At 33.4% G+C, this 21,110-nt stretch overlaps 1 pseudogene; it reads right to left on the bottom strand.

The window, feature by feature from the left end:
- LOC124971526 (mitochondrial genome maintenance exonuclease 1-like) overlaps positions 1 to 5,754 on the bottom strand; it is a 182,892-nt pseudogene extending 177,138 nt beyond the window's left edge.
- Positions 5,755 to 21,110: the final 15,356 nt, after the last annotated feature.

The raw sequence follows: 21,110 nt of genomic DNA, 5'->3' as shown, positions 1-21,110 counted from the left end.
CACTGCTTTCTTTAGAGGAAGCCAGCTGTCTTGTTATGGAGACACTCAAGTAGCACTCTGGAGAATTCCATGTGGCAAGTTACTGATTTATTCTCAGTTCCAGCACTTAACTTGCCAGGCATGAAGGTGAACCATTTAAGAAGAGGATTCTCTAGGCCCAGACAAACCTTCAGATGACTGCAACTTCTATACAACACCCTAAATGCAACCTCATGAGAGACCCTGAGCCAGAACTACACAACCAAAACACAGCTAAATTCCTGACTCACTGAAACTGAGATCATAAATATTTACTGTTTTAAACTACTAAGGTTTGGAATAATTTATTAGGTAGCAATGTATAACAAAATACTGATACTGAGTCAATGATAAAGAGGATATTTCATGATTTTAAAGTGTATCCCCCAGACTGTTTATTGTTTGCAGAGGAAGAAAAAGGAAGTAACTGTGTTGTTGCAAAGTCAAGCAATATTATCAATATATCAAAATTAACACCACCAATAAGAGGTATGTATAGGGCTGGAATTGCAGCTCAGTGATGGAATGCTTGCCTAGCATGCATAAGGCACTGGATTCGATCCTCAGCACCATACAAAACTAGATAAAATAAAGTTAGAAAAAAAAAGCTGAAATTCTTTTTAAAAAATGCAGATATACATCATATGCCTCCAGAGGATGTACCCTGAGAAGGAAACAATGTCACCTACTCCATATTCTGGCTAAGAGGGAATAACTTTGATCAAATCATAAGGAAAGATCCGACAAACCCAAATGAGGAATATTCTATTTCAAAAAAACAGGTGGATTTATTTTTCCAAGTACATATCATAAAAGACAAAGGTTATGGAAATATTTTTGTTAAAAGAGGGTGACAGCTGAATGCAATATCCAATCTAAAATTGGAAGCTATGCTGAAGGGAATAAAAATACTGAAAAGAATATGAAGTCAATTCACAAAATTGGACTATAAATGAAAGAGTACTTGAAATAATTGATAATTTTGATAAAATCAATGATAAGTATACTATAGTATGTGAGAAAATTCTTATTTTTTGGAAAATATAGCAATTATTTGGGGCAAATTATGTTGATAAAATTATTGCTAACTGTACTATGATATATTAAGAAAAATATTATTCTTAGGAAATATAGCATCAAGAATTCAGAGGCGAAGTATTATGATATACCTAATATAACTCCAAATGTTCCATAAAAAAGTTTTGGGGCGGAGAGAATGAGACAGTACGTACAAATGAAGTAAGTGGAATAAAATGTTAATAACACATGAATGTGGGTAAAGAGTAATGGGTGTGCTTTATGATTTTCATTTTTGCAACTTAAATTTGTTAAAAGTTATAAATAAATAGCTTTTTTAAAAACAGAAGTTTATATTTTAATTGATCTCAAAATTCACTTGTGGCAATCTAAATGGTTATTTTTTTCAATTCTATACTGGTCATAAGTATTATACGTCAGACTATAGGCTTATTATTACTATAACTAGAGGGCTTTGGGGATTTGTTCTTTAAATAATAAGAGGCTTTGTGGCCAAACAATAATTAAAACAATAAAAATGAAATAAATAAAAATGAAGGATTAGTGGGGTGTGATGGCTGTCGCCTGTAATCTCAATGGCTCAGGAGGCTGAGGCAGGAGGATCATAAGTTCTAAGTCAGCTTCAGCAACTTAGAAAAGCCCTAAGCAATTCAGGGAGTCTCCAAATAAAGTATTTTGTGGTTCAGTTGTTAAGAACCCTTGGGTTCAATCCCTAAAAACAAAAATAAATAAATAAATAAAAATTTTTAAAAATTGGAAAAAGAAGAATTAATTGAGGAGGTATGTGTAGAGATGGTGTAAATGTATGTGAAAGAAACTGCAATTTTGTTTTACCTAGCAATTTTCTAATATTTTTCAATTAGTCTTCATTAGTTCTATGTTTTGGAGATATTAGAGATAAAACAACATTAAGTATAGTGTGATTTTAAATAATGCCAATGTACTTAACTCTCCTTTATACGCACCAAGAGAAGAGATTATAAACTCAGAAAAGAATAAAAACGATACCAGTTTATTTCCCAAAGACAATTTCTCTACCTTAGTTGTAGTTATAGGTGGATCCCATTTCCCTGTATTCCATTACTCTCCTGCATTCCCATGGTACTCTATGTGCCTTGCTTCAAAGCTATAGAAACAGTAGTAGCTGTCTCAACCTGCTGTTAAATTATCAGGGCCAATTCCCTATCTTCAGACTTAAATAGAAAGATAGAAACCTAGAGAAAGAATAACATCTGGTTTTATTCCCCCAACAGTCTCTATATCTGTACTGCAACTTTTTCAGTTATCTCCAAAAAATAATTTAAGAGACATTTGAATGAATCTTAGCCCTCCCCTAAAATGTTCTCTCCTCTTAAAGCATCAGATTTTGTAACTGGTGATTTATACCTAATCCCTCCCCAAATTCATGTGGTTTATTTTTCAATTGCTTCAAGGAACAAGCTATAATTATCACATTGGTGTCCTTTCTAATGTTTTCATACTTACCATTCTTAAGTATTTTTTAGCATTTTGACTTTTATTTTATTTTTATATTTGATATCTATTTACATTGTGGAATGATTAAATCAAACTAACATATCCATTACCTTAAACACCATTTTTGTGGTAAGAACATATAAAGTCTACTCTTAGCAATTTTGAAATACACATCATTATTAACTATAGTCACCATTCTGTACAACAGATAACAAAAACTTATTCTTTCTAACTGAAAATTAACTATACCCTTTATCAAGTTCTTCATTTAAATCACAAAGCACATACTGAATGATACATTCAATATTGTCATAGTCACTACAATGGCATGATTCTCCTGTGAAATACATCTTGAATAGCCTATGATTTTGACAATATGAACATTATGGCATTTCATAATTTTCTAATTTTGCAAGCTCCCCAGCTTAGTTCATCATTTTCTGACCAAAAAATATTCTCAAAATTAAAATTTTATCCTAATTAACATCTTCTAAGCTACCTACCTGGTTTATGATATTTAAATCCATAGGTAGATACAGCTAACAATCTTACAAACCTGTAAGATTCAAGAAGGTGCATAAAGAGAATATGTTTGTGCTGCTGCTACTATAATTTTGTATGCCAAACTTTATGTCTCAAGCATAATAATAGTTAATTTTTAATAGGATAAAATTGGAACAATGATAAAATACATTTCACAAATTTATTTTGTATTTAATTTTTACAAAATATTTTATTTTTTTCCATTTCATTACTATACACCTCTTAGACATGTATGTCTGTGTTGCCAATTTGAGAAAAAAGAAACCTGATTCCTAAAAGTCAAATGGCTCATCTAGAATTGCAATCGGTTTTAGTGATCAATCAAGCCTAGAAATGGCGTCTCCAAATTCTCAGTCTATGTTCTCTCAACTGATTTAGGATTTCTCCTTTGTTAAATTTAAAGCACACATCTATTTTACCTGAATCTAGGAAAGTCCTTTATTTAACAACAAATGAACATACTAGTTTTTCTAAACACTAGAAGTATCAAAATCAGAGCATTCTTCAAAAGTACATTTGTGTCTCAAACTGTACAATATTATAAGGGTAATGGTTCCAGAAAAACTAATTTAAACATGATATCCTGGATATGCGAACGTAAATCTACCTGCAAATCCCCTGGCATTTTTAGTTTTGCCTCAGCTTTTCCCCTTTAAATTGGCCACAGAAAAGGTCTTCTGTAAGTCAAATTGGTATGATAAGTAAAGAATCTCTAATTTTATATTCGATGAGAAAATTGAAATTATTAAGACCAGAAGCCTATAATTCATGACATGCTTATCTGAATTTTATTATCCTACAATGATGACTAAAACATGCTCATGTGACCCAGAAAAAGTTAAATATGTGTGACAATTTGAAAGTTTCTGGCCACAAGGGCAATTTTACAGGAAAAATTAAAAAGGTAAATATTATGTTCATAATTCTGTCAATAATAATATTTATTAAGCATCTATTCTTTGCAGGCCACAGCAATGCATGCTATCAGAAACAAAGACAAATACAATGGTACCTCTTGCCTTCAAAGAACTTACAGTTTGATAAGGAAAATACAAAATGTGCATACATAAATGCATAAGTACACACATAAACACATACACACAAATACAATAGGCAGAAAGTGCTTTGAGAAGCAGATGAAGTGTTATGGAACCACAGAGAAAGATAAATCTTCCATTAGTGGTATTTTCAGTAGATTTCAAATGCAAGGTCAGGAAGCTAGAGGGCAATAAGTCATAGAAACAAAACCAGCAATAGCAATCGGGAAAACTTAAAATTTCCTTCCAAATGCAAGAACCAAGTTTTATTCCATTTATATACTGCACCTGCTTGTGCACTACTGAGTGAGATAGGCTTCAGAGGTTTTAATTTTTGACATTAAAATTATATGTCAGAACTAAAATGTGAACAAAGAAAACAGAATTCCGTCTTCATTTGAAATGGTTCTGCATAAAAATAATTTTGACACAACTGAAATTATTTCATACTAAATTCTCATTCATATTAGTGTGCTAGATAACTGTACCATTTCAACTTAATGTGAGAGAAATCTTATTACACTGAAGTTGTTTATAGAGAATCAAAACTTTAAAGGTACTGTAATTCTTTAATAATGTTATTTTCATCTATGAATTGTTTAATTATGTTTACTTAACATAGCAGAATATGCTAAACCAGCTTTAGTAATCACTATTTATAACAGTGTAAAGAAAAAAAAAACACTTCAATAATGCAAAGGTTCAGGGGCTGGGGATATAGCTCAGTTGGTAGAGTGCTTGCTGCAAGCACAAGGCCCTAGGTTCAATCCTCAGCACTGAAAAAAGAAAAAAAAATAATGCAAAGGTTCATAGTAACTAATTACCTTAAGAAGAGTTTGTATAGCTAAAAATACAAAAGACTGCCAATTTTTCCCAAAGTAAAGCTATGTTTTAATGCTAATAAATAAAAGTGATAAAGTCTTGTGATCTCCCCTTTTTCTTGGATTAGTAAACATTCACTTGGTGTGTCTGTTAATGTGAACACCATGTAACGGAGGCAGGCATAACCTTTGCTTTGAAAGATTATAAGAATTAAGTATTAATTAAGTGTAATAAATTTTAATTAGTAATAAAATTAAGTGCATTTAATGCCCCCCTTTCTTACATATTACATTACAGAGCCCATGATAATCAGTGAGCACTGACTCTTTTTCTTGTAAAAAATGTAAATATTAAATATTATGCTATACTGTTCCTCTAGTATCCTTACTTTAGAATGTTTGGTTGCTTCCCATAATAATATATCAATCTGATTAACTGTAAAAATCACACAGTAATATACTAAATAAAGTGTAATTAATATATTAATCCCAATATCCATACAATAAGACATTAATATGAAGAAATTATTCTTGTGATGTGTTTATTAAAATATAAACTTGTGACCCTAAATTATATATTCCAGGTGCAAATTTTTAATATTTAAATATCTTCTGAAAAGACTGCAAATATTTTGTGTGTTTATGAATGGATATTCTTTGAAATTTGGACAACTAAGCACATGAAAGAAGAAGAGGAGTGAAGTGGAAAGACAAGACTCTGAGAGGTCTCAGAACATCTTACCTTCTACCCACAAACGAACTTCAGTGGGAGAGAATGTCACAGTAGGATCTCGTTGGAAATGATGAAACACTTGTTCCATGTCTCAGAGTAGATGAAATCTTCCAAAGTTTAAGACTAATAATCTGAATACCTAAGAATGAAATAATAGAAATTAATCAGCTTCAGGCTTTATCTATTCATATGGACTGAATTATAATTAGCATGTGTTAAATTATGTAGGAGTATGAAGGAAAAGAGTTCACTATTAAATAATAATTAAACTATTATTTTGAGTGCTTGTTTAGTAAAATAAAAAATATCAAATGTCAGATTCTACTTCTGTCCCACAGGAACTGTAAATCTACTAAGAAGGATCAAAACCACAATACTGTTAATTAAACTTAAGTACTCTACAAATAAAATGTTAAGAAATTTATGCTGAGGGTTGGGGATATAGCTCAGTTGGTAGAATGTGTGCCTCACATACACAAGGCCTTGGGTTTAATCCCCAGCACCACACACACACACACACACACACACACGCACACGCAAAGTTTATACTGAATGCAAGGAAAAGGGCTTAATGCAAAAGGTGCCACAAGAGTCAAATCAAAGAAGACAATACAGAAAGGAACCTTGAGAAAAAAGTGATTACATCTGCTCTACCTAAATGAGTGTCTTGTGAGACTGATGAAGAGGGGGGAAAAAAAGAAGTGAAATACTTTCTAAAAGGTAAAACATTCGTCACAAAAATATGAGCCATTATTATTCTTGGTAATTTTGAAACTCCCATTTGTTGCAGCTTGAAGTGTCCATTCTGTGCTACTCAGCACTTAATACCCACACTAGCAAAGATGCAGAAAATGGCATAATAATGACACTTTTAGAAACAACACTGTGATAGTGCAGATGCTCTCTGAATCGTTTCCCCTGTTTTTATTTTAACTGATTTTTATGAATTTTTTTGCAAAAATGTAAATCATTGTTATTTATGCTAAACAAATTACTTAAAATCACAGCCAAAGCACTTCCTTAATAAAAGAAAATTGAATTTAAGTCTCTCTTTCCCAGCCTAAATAAGTGGGACCAAATCAGTTGAATGTTACAGTCACATTTTCCCTCTCTTCACTTAGCCCAATTTACTGAGGCCCTGCGTTATACACCCACTTCTTGAATTTCTGTAGGACATTTTGTGTTTAACCTTACCTTGCCCCTCATAAAAACTGGATTTGATATTAATAAGATCATCACTATAGAAATCTTTGTTTATTATTTGAAATATGGCTTATTTAAAATTTTTTGGAAAAATAAAAGAAAACTGAATTTGAATCTGACTCTCACATCACAGAAATGGCTGAAAAAGCTAGTGAGACTCAGGGACTCAATTTTAATTGTATTTTAATTTACTGAAATTAATGATTACTGCATGGGGCAACACAGCTTTAGAGCTTCCAAAAAGGAGTAGAGTCACATAATTGGTGGACAATCACAGACTGAAAAATAAGGCTACTAAAGTAAAGGAAGATCTGAAGAATATTGATGCTTACAATCAGATTTTCTTTTGTCTTATAAAAAGCAGGATGAAGTAGCAAGGAGTCTTCCAGATCCAGCAGTTTTGAAGGTAGCAGAGGCTGTACAGATGGGGGAGAGTGGGAGATAAAGGGAAGGAGATTTGGGTGAACTCCAAGAATGAACTGTGAAGGTTTCTCAATTACTGTGGAAAAAAATGAAATTAGTAAGAAAACACTTATGGAAGTCCTGACTTTCAGAATAAATTGTTCAGAATATATTGTTAAAATATAAATGTAAAGCATTTCATTTCATTCAGGTATACTCAAGAAATGAGTGGTACATGCTTACTTTATGCCAAGAACAGGAAATTTCCTAATAGAAAACATGTATTTGTGCTATTATGATTTTTATAAGATCACCTAACACCCACTACTTTTGAGGAAAGGAGTTTTTAGTATGCAGTGAGGATAATTTTGTCTGTTATTTTGGCTAATTAATGTATATATTATTTATCTAATCTACCTAAATATTTTCGTTTTGCCCTTTCCAGTTTGTTACTTTCTTCCTTTAACTCTAGATAAGGACTGTGACCTGTTTTCTACTCTTACAAATCCATCCTTTGTTTATACAAAATATTCACTAAGGGTTTTTATTTCAGTTTTTGAGAACCAAATTGGGGTGGTAGGAAAGAAAGGAAACAAAAACTGTCAAAACAATTTTAAAAAATAAACTATCAGTGATCTAAGGTAGTGGAAAATTTCCCTCTTTAAGACCCGAGTCTATTCCAATGAAAGTTGACTAGCTTTAAAAAGAGCTAATTAACCTTGCTTTATGTTGAAAGGCTTGGGACTATAGGCTGCCTATGGTGCTAAGCTGGAAATTAGAGACTTCTAATTGTTAGCATTTTAATTAAGCTTACTGTGTATTTTAAACAAACAATAGAAGTCCTAATAATCATATCTATGAAAATAAAGTGGTAACATTTAAAATTATTCAAAAAGAATTTCTAAAACATCAGCTGACTTGACCACAAAAGAATTATATAAATAATGTTGCGGGGGATCATAAAGGGTAATCATAGACTCGGGGGAATAAAACAATAGAGGTGTTATCTAATAAAAAGGTCAACCATTCTGCGTTTGGAATGGCCACAACAGAAATGTCCCAGAGCTTGTTTAGGCAGTAGTATGTGCTTGTGGACAGCGAAAATGCTGTGAGAAATGTTTCTCACGTTGAGCTGAAGTACACTTTCTCAGAACTTACGTCCCCTCTCCTCTTTTTTTTGTCCTTGTTCTGCCTCACGCTATGCCTGTGAACGAGTCTCTTCGAAGAAGTCTTTCACCTCAGAGTCAGTGCAACTACCATCCCCGTCCCGCCAAATTGTCAGTTGGACAACTTAACCGTCCCAGTACAGCCTTTTCCATCCTTGGTACCTTGTAAGAATGTTTCTCAGCTCTGTCCTCACTGAAATCCCCTGTCTAGTCTGTCAAGATCGCCACCTACAATGCGAAACTGGGAGAATTAGTGAGAAACCCAGGCAGTTTGATTACCTGAGGCCACGGGACCCAGAGACGCCTGGTCTTTCTTACTGCTTCCCCGCCCTTTTGCCCAGGCAGTCACATATATCTCCTCCCCTCCGAAAGTACCGATGTTCTCCAGCGACCGCCGCGGGGTTTAGAGCTTTCAAGGCGAAGGTTCACAGAGCTATAAACGCTTCCCTGCCTCCCCCTACAGCCGCTCAGAGGGCTACAGCAGGCAGCCTCGCTACTTGCCTCTCCCCCATCCCATCTGTTCAGACGCCCTGGGGTCTGGATTCCCTTCAGCCGCCAACTCGACTGTTAGGTCTGGGAAGGACCAGTCCCAACCGCCCCACGCCCTGTCCCGGCTCGCTCACAGCCAACAACCAGGAACCGCGAGCTGAGGGTGACGTAGCATTAGCCCGAGTCTGGGCAAGGTGGGGGGCGGGGTGAAGTGGTTGGCGGGGCAACTGGTCTTTGCGTTTTCCAGGCACTTAACAGCTGTTTAAAAGTTTGTTTTTCTTGAGAAATTGTCTGAAAATTAGTGGGCATGCTTTAGGAACTCTCACAAGATTAAACACACCCACACACAGTGAGCGTGAATTTAGGAGAAGAAAACAGCGGGAAGCAACAGGTGGTCATAGATTTCAGAATAATAGGGACCATCTATGGAATGCTGAGCTGTGGGAATGTTGAGCCTAAGTGAGGCGGTGGCCCTCCATAGCATTTGTGGGAAGTTCACTTTCCCTTTCTTGATCTAACTTTACAGATCATAAAACTGAGGGCTAGAACTAGGGTCTCTTGTAGTCTTACACTCCGTTCCTCCCACTGTCAAGATTAGTTCAAGTAGTTCTCATACTGATGAGCGGTGGATTTAGATAATGCCTGTTTAAAGTGTCCAAGCTAGTACCCGGTGTTGACAATGAAACTTAGAAGTATTTTGTTTCATTTGAACACAAATGATCACCAAAACACTGCATCCCCTAACCTTGTGAGTTTGTGAACCTTATTTTAAATAAAGCTGAAATTATCCAAACATATTTTGCAGTCCTTCTCAATATCATGGGTGAATATTCCTTTTCCTGTGTAGTGTCTGTGAAGCTGTGAACACCAGGCATTGTACAATGAAGAGTGAATGCACTTATTTTAAAATCCTTTATCAAAGGAACCATCTTAAAACTGTAATAAACTGAACTGAAATTTTTATTAATATCCCCATTCACCTGAAAACATTTCCCCAAAAGCTCCATGTCCCAAAAGGAGGTTGCATGGCCCACCAAAGAGAATTATTAATTGATGAATAGCTGAAATGAACTTGAAATAATTTTATATAATTCCTTCATTTTAAAGGTGAGGAAACTGAGGCCCAGATATAAGAAATTTGTTCCAGGTCACATAGCCATTTAATGGCAGAACTAGATGAAGCCCAGGCCAACTGCAGTGCAGTACTCCCACCAAACCCTAATACATACCAGATTTAAACAGCATCTCAGGCAAGCGCAGAAAGTTTTGTGAAATCCCACATACGTTTCTTCTGTCTTCCAGGTTCTAGGCACAAGAACGGGTGGGGAAAACAAAGAAAAACAAAACAAAACATCCAAACACTAATGATGAGAGAGGAAAACTAGTGATGGTGAGTGGGAAGCAGTAGAAGCAACATAGAAAACAATGAGTGCTTTACAAGTATGGATATACATGTATCACTTCAGACAAAATTAAACTATTACAAATTATCAAGCAGGGGAAAAGATGCTGGCTCATGCACACTTTTACAAAGAGAGTTGTTTGCCACCTTTTCCAGTTGTCTCAAAGCAATTTCTCTCCTGTTTGCTCAATCTATATGTATTTGCTATACAAATGTAATTCGTAGTTGTTGTTGTTATTATTATTAAGATAACTTTATATAACAGCCAGAACATAATTTCAACAACCAAAATTACCTTACTTTTGTGTATTTGAGTATATCATTAAAAATTCATGTATCAACAGAAATTAAGTTAGATCTGGCACATTCGACTTGTGGAAATCTTACTTTTCATTATTTAACCAATGAGATATTTTTCTTTGGAGCTAGGGCATAATACTTCATTTGTTTTTATTCCCCAGGGGTTCAGCATGTGCAAGCTAATCTGATAAACTAATCTGTGGTAATTGTTAATAATTGTTGCCAACCTCCCTCTTAAGGTATATGTAATTTACCAGTAGCTTTGTGTACTGAATGGTAATCAGAAAGACCTGGCAAGGATTAATTACTTCTAGAGGACTTTTCTGTTTATCCCTTCAAATTTTCTATACAGGTATATATTTATTTATGTAAACATAAAAGAAAACAAGTAAACTAAGAATATAACAATATAATGACATCATTTCATATCCTCTAATTTTAAGGAAAAGTGTTAATGATATGCAGTGGTGATAAACAATATCACATCACAAATTTCAAATGGTTTTCACAGTGGTAGGGTTTATCAGTATCAAGTTATAGGTTTCAAAGTATTTTCACATGCATGTTCTCCTTTCCTTCCATAAATGATATTCCATTTTTCATAAACAAGACTAAATTCTTATAAGTACATAGCCACTGCTACATTTTGTTAATGGAGCCAGTTAAGTTCATGACTTGATTTTAACCAAAAATTAATAAAAATCAATTTTGATAAATATTAAAACTACATTAAATTTGATGCATTTCATACTATTGCTGGGGGTAGTTATTTGCAAAGAATCCCTTGCAAAATCTCCATAATAATAACCATAACCCATATTATAGAATATACACCATATCAAGCTACTAAGGTACATTTTGGATATGTCATTTTAGAAATCATCTCAACAACAGAATAATTTGCTCCCCTTTCTCTCATGTTTCTCCTTCTCTCTTCTACTTCTTATGCAAAATCCTACTACATAGTACCAGGACAGGGTGAAAACACTATTGCATACTTCCCTATTTTATTAAGATATAAATGAAATCATGAATTTATTTTAACTATGTAATCACAAAGAATTCATATTTCCCATTTCCATCTTTGTAAGACTCAACTCAGATAAAATAGACCTTCTATAAATATAAACAGGAAAGGTTCCATTAAAAAATCTCAGGAAACCTGACATAAGGCATGGTGACTATAGTTAATAACATATTGCTCACTTTAAATTTACAAAGAGTAAAGCATTAAACAGAGATCTTAACTATTCTCACCACAAAAGATAAAAAGGTAACTATGCGAAGTGAAGGATATATTAATTAGTTTGATCATGGTAATAATTTCACAATGTACACCTTAAATTCACCACATTGCACACCTGAAATATATATAATTTTTGTCAACTATGTCTTAATAAAACTGGAAAAATAATAGTTAAAAATCCCAATTCCCAATACATTTAGCCCTGACATTTAGCCTTCCCAATAAAATGTAATTCTCCACATTACAAACCAATAAATATCCTTCTGAGAATCTAAATAAATCATGGCCTTATTTGATCCTTTAACTTGAAATCCAAAAATTATCTTTAAAATATTAGCTAATAAAAGCAGCAGTTACAAAAGCATTCCACTTTTTTTTTTCTTTCCTATTTTCTTCATTGATCTGTCATACAAGTCAGGCACAGGTTGCTTATCACGATTCAACTATAAATTTATAAGAAAGAGTGACTCACCTATGAACAAGCAGCAGGTTGTCACATTCAGGATGAAATTCAAACAACGCTGACTCTTATTACAAGTAAGAGAGCTTACCACAAGGTCTGCACTCTGAGAAATGCTTCCTAAATCTAACCTACTCCCCTAAGCAACAGCCTTCATCCATCTACTGGTCATTGCTTTCCCTGACGTTATTTGCTGTACTGTAGTAGCATCCAGTCACACGGCAGCTGCATGGGAGGGGATATGTAACAAGTACCTTACAAATCATCCCCTGCATCTGTGTGATGCCTTGTGAGCTACAGAGCATCTCTACATATATTATCTCACTTGAGCTCCACAGAAAAGTTTTGAAAATGCTTGGGATGAGAGATTATTACACCTATCAAGAACATGATACAACTGAAGCTTAGAAAGGTTAAATTATTTGCCCAATACAGTACTGTGAGCTGACAGAAAGGGCTGAGACTTGAACCCACCTATTTTCACTCCCTAGCACTCTCTCTATCACCCCTTAAATAAGAATGTGAAAGAGTTTTAATGATGTTTTTCAGAATTTATGGCAATTATTTCAACTTTCCCTTTAGAAAGTAATAGAAAATTAATTGCACATCACAAGCATATGATTTGGTTTTCTATGTAATACACTATCCTGGCACCAACCCTACCTCTTCAAAAACTCCTTCTCTCTTCCATATTCCTTCTATTACTCTCACAAATATAAACTTATCTTTATGCATTTCCTTGATGATAGATTTTACTTCCTAGAATTAAACTACTGCTCAGTGCAGGTGATCCTAAACCCCAATTTTGAATGCATATTCACCTCCATATCTATTATTATCAGCTCAAATAACCTGTCAAATTAGCCCCATTGTCTAACTTCTCAATATTTTTCCTTACAAAGATAGGAAAACCTTATCAGACTACACACAAGCACACACGGAATTTTTCATAAACAAAAAGAATCTGCTATCAAAATCCCCCTGAGTGAACTAGCATTTGAGTGGTATAGTACAGAAATATTGAAAGAGGTGAGGGAGGAAAAAGATGAAAAGTGATGGTTTCTATTATTCAAACAGGAAAAGATACTGGATATTATTAGAGGTCACTCTAATCAGTGATTAGAAGTCACTGATGAACTTGGAGTTTTGGGAGTAGAATTCAGATTGTAAGCACCAATAATAAAAATAATAATAGTAAAAATAATTATTGAGCACTTACTCCATGCCAGGAACAGTGCCCACATTTATTTAGTTTTTAAAATAAAATCATAATGTTTATTATTGCATGTATGTAATCAGCACCAAGATCAAGAAACAGATCATTGCCCATGCACAACACTTGAAAATTTATTTTTCTGTTCTTACTGTGTTTATTCTTATTTCCATTTTGTAGGTGAGAAATTAGTTAGATATGTTACAACATTTAAGATTGCACTGATATCTTGCATCATGAATGGGTTTGGAATATTTCTACATACTTTCAAAGTTCATACCACACCTTCAAAGAGTTAGGTAGTGATGCAAAGGTCAGAGATAAGATTAAAATTTGAACAGCCAATAGAGCTGAGGAAAGATTTGAAAGGATGAAAAGATGCTTTAAAATAATTGTGGACTGGAACTAATGAAGAGGGAGAGATCAGTGACACTATAAAGTAAAATATTAAATTGCTAAAGATTTGGGAGTTGAAGAATTAACCAAAAAAGGAAAAAAAGAAAAGATAAAAGGAAAAAGAGGAGCACACTCTTTACCATGAACATACAGAGACATACTGATGTGAAGAGAAGATTGACAGAGACAAGTAGTTTATCCATAATGAGATTGACAATCTTAAATATAGGGTAAAATTAAGGTGTCATTTCAGATAATAACCATGATTTAATTAAAACTAAATGGTAGAAAAATAATAATCAGTTAATATTTATTGAACACTGAAAACATACCATGCATGGTTCTAAGTCGTTTTCTTATTTTAACTAAACCAAATTGAATAAATAACTCCAGAAGATAGGAACCAATGGTTTCCCCATTTTACTGATCAAGAAACTAAGGTTAATTATAGACTAACTTGAGAACAGCAAGAAATGACAGCTGACAAAAACCAAGAAAACTGTAAATGGAGATTTATTCATGTAAAATTGATCAGGATCACAGATTGTGAAAAAGGCCATTATATGTATTAGTAACCATTGAATGCATCATCTAGCTTTATAGAGAAATAAAATAATTAATATTAATGATGATCTTGAATTAGCCAGAAAAGAACTTATGTTTAGTAAATTCTAAGAGGAAGTAGTTTATGTCAAACTCTAAATGACTATTATCCAATATAGTTACTCTGAAAAAGGTGTTGCTATTTTGAAGACATTAAACAACAACAACAACAAAAGTATAAATGGTAAAACCCCTTTAGTTTTCATTATCCAAATGATTCATTCAACATGGGCTCTAAATCATTGGGGTTTTAGAGTACATGCAAACACACACATGTGCATGCACACATTTAATTATGAGAATACAAACTGAGGGTAAATCTTTAGAACTGTTCCTAATAATCCAAGAATTAAAGACACAAGCATGAACTATGAGAAAACAAAAAAGAAAAAGAAACAGGCTAAATATCCAGCTCAAGTTCACACACAAAAAAAACATTAAGTAGTATATTTATAATTTGAACCCAACCTATCTGGTTACAAATTTCTTATACAAAGACAGCTATGTAAGTACTTGTTCTTCAGAGAATAAAAATGTCAAAGCACACAATAAATGGGTGGATATCGAGTAGTGAACAGATGAGGTGGGAAAAGAGGCACAGGTATTAGTAGAATTTAGTTCAGTAAAATTAAAAACATGCAAGAGAAGACTGAGATAGTAGCTCAGTGGTAGAATGCTTGCCAAGCATAGGTGAGGCACTGGGTTCAATCCTCAGCACCACATAAAAACAAAATAAAGTTAAAGTTAAGTTTAAAAAAAAAAAACATGGAAAGGAGTAGTGAAAGTAGATCCAGCCCTTTGTGAAAATTATAATGTGTTGGAAAGATTCACTTTTTGATTGCAATCTCCATATGCACTTACTAGATGTATACTAATAAACATAAGGAATATATAAATTACACCAATGAGAACCATCCTGTAGAAGGTCTACAAGCTGTTACTTCTAGACCTCATTACTCTATAGCTAAATTTAAAATGTCTAACATGTTGAAATCAAAAGCATTAATTTGAATTATATCTCCCTCTTCTCCTCTACCCCATTAATGCCATTAGTTTTTCAATTCTCTTCTACAATTTGCACTACACATCCAGGCAATAGACATCTTTGTACACAGTGTTACATGATGGTAATGGAAAACATACATATCCTTTAAATTCCCTAATAACCAGTAGCCAGTCACAATAGGTGACATTTTTACTCACTGCTTTGGGGTAATTCCTAAATATGAAGATTCTAGAGGATGAAACATTAAATCTCATCTGTGCTCATTAGCCAGGAGACTGAGGAAAGGACATTTAGTCTTATAAGTAGCTAAGGGAGAATGATATTATGAAGATACAGAGCTTCAGATGCTATTCAACCAGAAACATGGGAAGTTGGGCTTAAGATATACTTGTGCTACGTTACAGTTTGAACAGAGTGTTTATATTGTGACACAACTTTGCCCACTATTTGTTTTTGCTCTTCAAATCTCAGTACAATTAATTCAAAAGAAATCTTGGTGTTTATTATGGCTTCTTTCCTGAATAAATAAGTTCTATCAAACAAATCAAATGTGTATCCTCTTCAATAAGTACACTTTGAACAAATTAAAGGGAGAGACACTAATGTCAAAATATTAAATCAAAAGTATCTGAAAGTATATACATAGAGAAGACTTAACATCACAAAAAGGTAATGTCCTCAACATAGAAAAAGTAATTACATGTAAAACTGCATTGTAAATATTTCTTATTTGCCAAAGAATGACTCAATGTCTATAATAACTTCAGACATTCTATGTGTGTGTGCATGGAAACAGTGGATACTCTTTAGAATCTCAGTAATAATATATTTGCCTAACCTAAAAGTCAAGTTATTCCTTACCAATTGGATGACTTCAGCTGGAGTCTAATACTACCTAACTTTAAAATACAATACAAAGTTATAGTGATCAAAACAGCATGGAACTGGCATAAAAACAGACATATAACCTAATTAGTTAGAATATAAAGCCCATAAGTAATTCTGTGAATAAATATTCAATTGATCCTCAACAAAATTTCTAAGAATATACATGGGGAAAGGATAGTCTTTTCAATAGTGTTGGGACTAAACATCCACATAAAAAAGAATGAAATCAGGCCTATATCCCACACCATATATAAAAATTAACTCAAAGTGGAATGAAGATATAAACATAAGATTTTGAGCTATAAAGCTATGAGAAAAAACATTTTGCATATGACTCTCAAAGCACAGGAAACAATAGAAAAATTGACAAATAAGAGTCTATAAAAATAAGCTTCTACACAACATTGGAAATTAAAAATGAACCTATTGAATGAGAGAGAATATTCAAAAACCATATATCTGATAAGTGGTTAATAACCAAAATCCAAAGCAATCAATGCCAAGAAAACAGGTAACCTTGTAAAAAATCAAGCAAAAGACCTGAATAAATATCTGTCAATGTTAGCACACAAAAGGCCACAAAGTATATGAAATATTGCTCAATATCACTAATCAACAGGAAAATATACATTAAAAGTGCAATGAGATATAACCTCACGCCTGTTATGATGACTATTATCAAAAGAAAAAAATATAACAAGTGTTGGAGAGAATGTGGAGAAAGGGAATCCTTTTGCATTGTAAATTAGTATAACCATTATGGAAAACGGTATGAATATTCCTCAACAAATTAAAAATAGAACTACCATATTATCCATTAACCAAACTTCTGTACGTACACCCAAAGGGAATGAAACTGGGATGTCAAGGAGATAGCTTGATTCCATATTCTTTGCAGTATCATTTACAATATCCAACCTGTGAATCAACTGAGATTCTGATCAACAGATGAATGGATAAAGATAATATGGTATACATACAGAATGGAATATTTTTCAGCCTTAAGAAAGAGAAAAACCCTGTCATTTTTGTCAACATAAATGAATCTGGAGCACAATGTGCTTAGAGAATTAAGCCAGGCACAGAAGACAAATACTGCTTGATTTCACTTGCATATGGAATCTACAAAAGTTGAGCCACAGTGGAGCACACCTGTAATCCCAGGTACTTGGGAGGCTGAGACAGGAGAATTGCAAGTCTGAGGTAAGCCTTAGCAACATAGTGAGATCTTGTCCCACCAAAAAGGTGAGGGGACTGGGAATATAGCTCAGTAATAGAGTGCCTCTGGGTTCAATCCTCAGTAGCATCAAAAAAAGAGAAAATGAAAAAAAGAAAAGAAAGATAAAAGAAAAGTCAAATTCTTAGAAGCAGAGAATATAATGATGGTTGCCAGGGACTGGAGAGATGGGGCAGAGGGAATGAGGAGATATTGGTAAAAAAGTACAAAGTTTCACTTAGACCAGAGGAATAAGTTCTGAATATCTGTTGTACAGCATGTATACTGTAGTTAATAATAATGTATTGTATTACTGAAAGGAGATAAAAATATTCTCATCATGAAAGAATTAAGTATGTGAGTATGTGAGGTGATATCTATGTTAATTACCTTGATTTAATGATACTGTATACACATATTAAAAAATCATGTTGTACACACTAAATAAAAAAAAACTAATCATCAATTGTATCTTAATAAAGCTGAGGGAAAATTAAACTAAAAATTTAAATGAAACTTTAAAAAATCAAATGTGAAATTTTCTGTTTCTTGACTAAACAAAATAGTGATTTGTCTTCTTCATATAAGATGTTTCAAAAAGCATTAACATTGTTCATTGATTCTGAATGGATAGATTTAAAATCACCAATTTCACTATTGTTTTTCCAAGATGAGTTGTAAATGAATGTTCAGTTGTGTTTATTTAAGCTACATCCAAAATTCCTGCCTTAGAGGAAAATATTGTCCTCAAACCCGCTAGGCTCTGGCACTACCAAATTAAACTTCTCAAGCCTCAGATGATCTAAATTATTTGTCTGTTCTGAGTGTCTCGAGATTTTCCCTTTGTTCAGAAATTGGACAGTATTATCCTGCTGTATTGCTTAATTACCTTGAGCAAATCATTTAATATTTTTGAGGCTCAATTCTTTCATCTGCAAAATGGGGACAATAACACCTCAAAGTGCTGCTTTGTTGATCAACTGAGGTAATTATGTGGAAGTGTTTTGTATAGCAAATGTAAGGTAAATCATTATTTCTTAGAAATAGTACACGAGTAAAAATAAGATGTTTTTCTTCTTTTAAACTAGTTGCCTATTCTTTCTTAACAAAATTAGAAGGTATAAAAGGAATTTAGTCTTTCATGTCAAAAAAAAAAACGAGGCAGGTTGATCTCAACTTTTTCTTTTGTCTTTTTACAAAGGGGCAAGTGAACAGGGACATTGAGAATAGAGTGTTCAAAACTGAATCTTGTCTCTCATGAACAAGACTGTAATGAGCCTCATTGGAAAGGAGATACAAAGAGATAAGATCAGATTGTTCTTCATGGTCTGGTTTTTATACTGACCACCTGGTCTATGGTTTTATAAAGATTTAACATTTTGCAATAGTCTTACTTGGCAGAAAATATTGACCTTACTGGAGGACTTCAGGATTTAACTGTCTAAGATACTGCAATAGGACCTCCTCAAATTACAATGCCATTTCAATTCTCTATTGAAAAGAAGGATGTAGTGGGGTAAGGGGTGAAAAAGTAGAACTGAGTGTAGTGGTTGAGAACTCACATCACCTGTTTAATTACAGCTATGCTTTTGGTACAAGGTCCTCATAAGTATCACCCCTGAGTTCATGCCAGGGACACAGCTGACATGAAGGATAGGACTCTGACATACGTTCTCCAGCATTCCAGAGCTATTTTTAACTGGAACAGTAAATACCTCATATTATTTCTCCAGTTGTGTAGTAAGAAAAGCATGGTGAAAACCTAAAGAAAATTCTATGTACCTGATAATGTGCTGTTATTTCTATATCTCTGACACTGTTTTTGTTTCTTTCTTACTCTCCTCCCTCCCCACTTCAAAGGCATTAAATTACCCGAGTCTCATTTTGCTACTGAGTCAAATCTATATTTTTGGCCTAAGTTATGATAGTCAGATACACTGCCCTGTGCCAGTTTTTGCAATTCTAAAATATTATTTCCTACAAAGAAATTTCAAAGAGAGAGTTTTGAGAGAGTAGAGCTGAGGGTTTCTGAGTTCAAAACCATAAAATGTTACTATATTTTTATATTTATCATTGTGTCCACAATTTAAATCACTGTTTTAAAAATATTATACAAATTCAGTAATTCACCATGCTGTTAGAACACAAAGCAAGTAGCTGATTTAATGAAAGGAAAAAAACTGAAAGGGAGTCACAGGAGGCCTGTGTGATGGGAATACTAATGAGATGCACTAACGTCACAGATATATCTGCTCATTCTTGACCCATTCTTCATTTATGAACCAATTTGAAATCAGGGAATTACATGCTAAGGAAAACCATTTATCCAAACTTAATTGATATGAACAAGGATCAATGCATTCTAGTTAGTCAGTTTACCTACTGAATTAACTTATTTTATTTGACTTTCAGTCTCTGGATCACTAAGTAGGAATGCAGAGTTCAAGTAATAATATCAATAAAAATAAGGTACGTATGTGAAAGAAGTATTTATATTTGAACAGTCATCTTGGAACATACCTTTCTTCCAGTTGCTCTACACATAATCCCTGGGATCAATCAGCACCAACTTGGAATATCTGATTTTACATGAAGGTATTACCCTATTGGGTACAGTTGAAACAGATCACTTGAGGTTTTAAACTCAAAACTGTTAACCATGTTCAACCCAGTAAATATATTAGTGCTCTAAATTTTAGATAAATATTTATTTTGATCTCTAAACAGAATGTCCTCTTGTCTTCCATTAAATATACTTTATAACACAAAATAACATGGCTAACCTATTCTAGGAAGATTGGAAAGTTTTACAATAATGGATTAAAGTTATATAATTTTTAATGTATTTTATCTTCATTTTAAAGTTAAGTTGTGGATAGAGAAATAATTTAAACTACACTTGGCAGTATTTCAGAAGGCCTGAGCTCAAAATCCAAGCTTAACTATAACTTTGTGAGTAACCTGGAATAAGTCATTTGACCATCTATGGATACTATTTTGGAATGCAATAAATTAACTCACAAATTTGAGAGAAAAATCTCATATTAGTAGTTTTCTAAAGCAGAACACTTAAAATATCAACATTGTGGAATCTCAAAGCAGTATTAAGGCTGGGAATGTGATTCAGTTGTAGAGTGTGTGCCTCACATGTATTATATCCTGAATTTGATCCCCAGCACAGGAACAAAAAAGTGGGAAGAGGAAGGAACATTCAATAAATTGCTATGAAACAATTATTTCAGCAAATTAGAAATGAACAACGTTATATCATCATTCACACCTAATATGAAAATTTATTCCAGATGGCTCAAATAATTAAATTAAAAATTAAGGAAGAAATAAGGGTAAATATTTGTTAACTCTCAAGATAGGTAAGAACTTTCTCAGGATGAGTACTACTGAAGAAGTCTCTGTGGTGAGAAATAATTTTTAAATCTCCTAGATGAAAACTGTC

This window comes from Sciurus carolinensis, chromosome X (assembly GCF_902686445.1).
Source record: "Sciurus carolinensis chromosome X, mSciCar1.2, whole genome shotgun sequence".
Lineage (NCBI taxonomy): Eukaryota > Metazoa > Chordata > Mammalia > Rodentia > Sciuridae > Sciurus > Sciurus carolinensis.
Note: the sequence above shows the minus strand (reverse complement) of the source record. Positions and strands in the feature narration are given on the sequence as shown.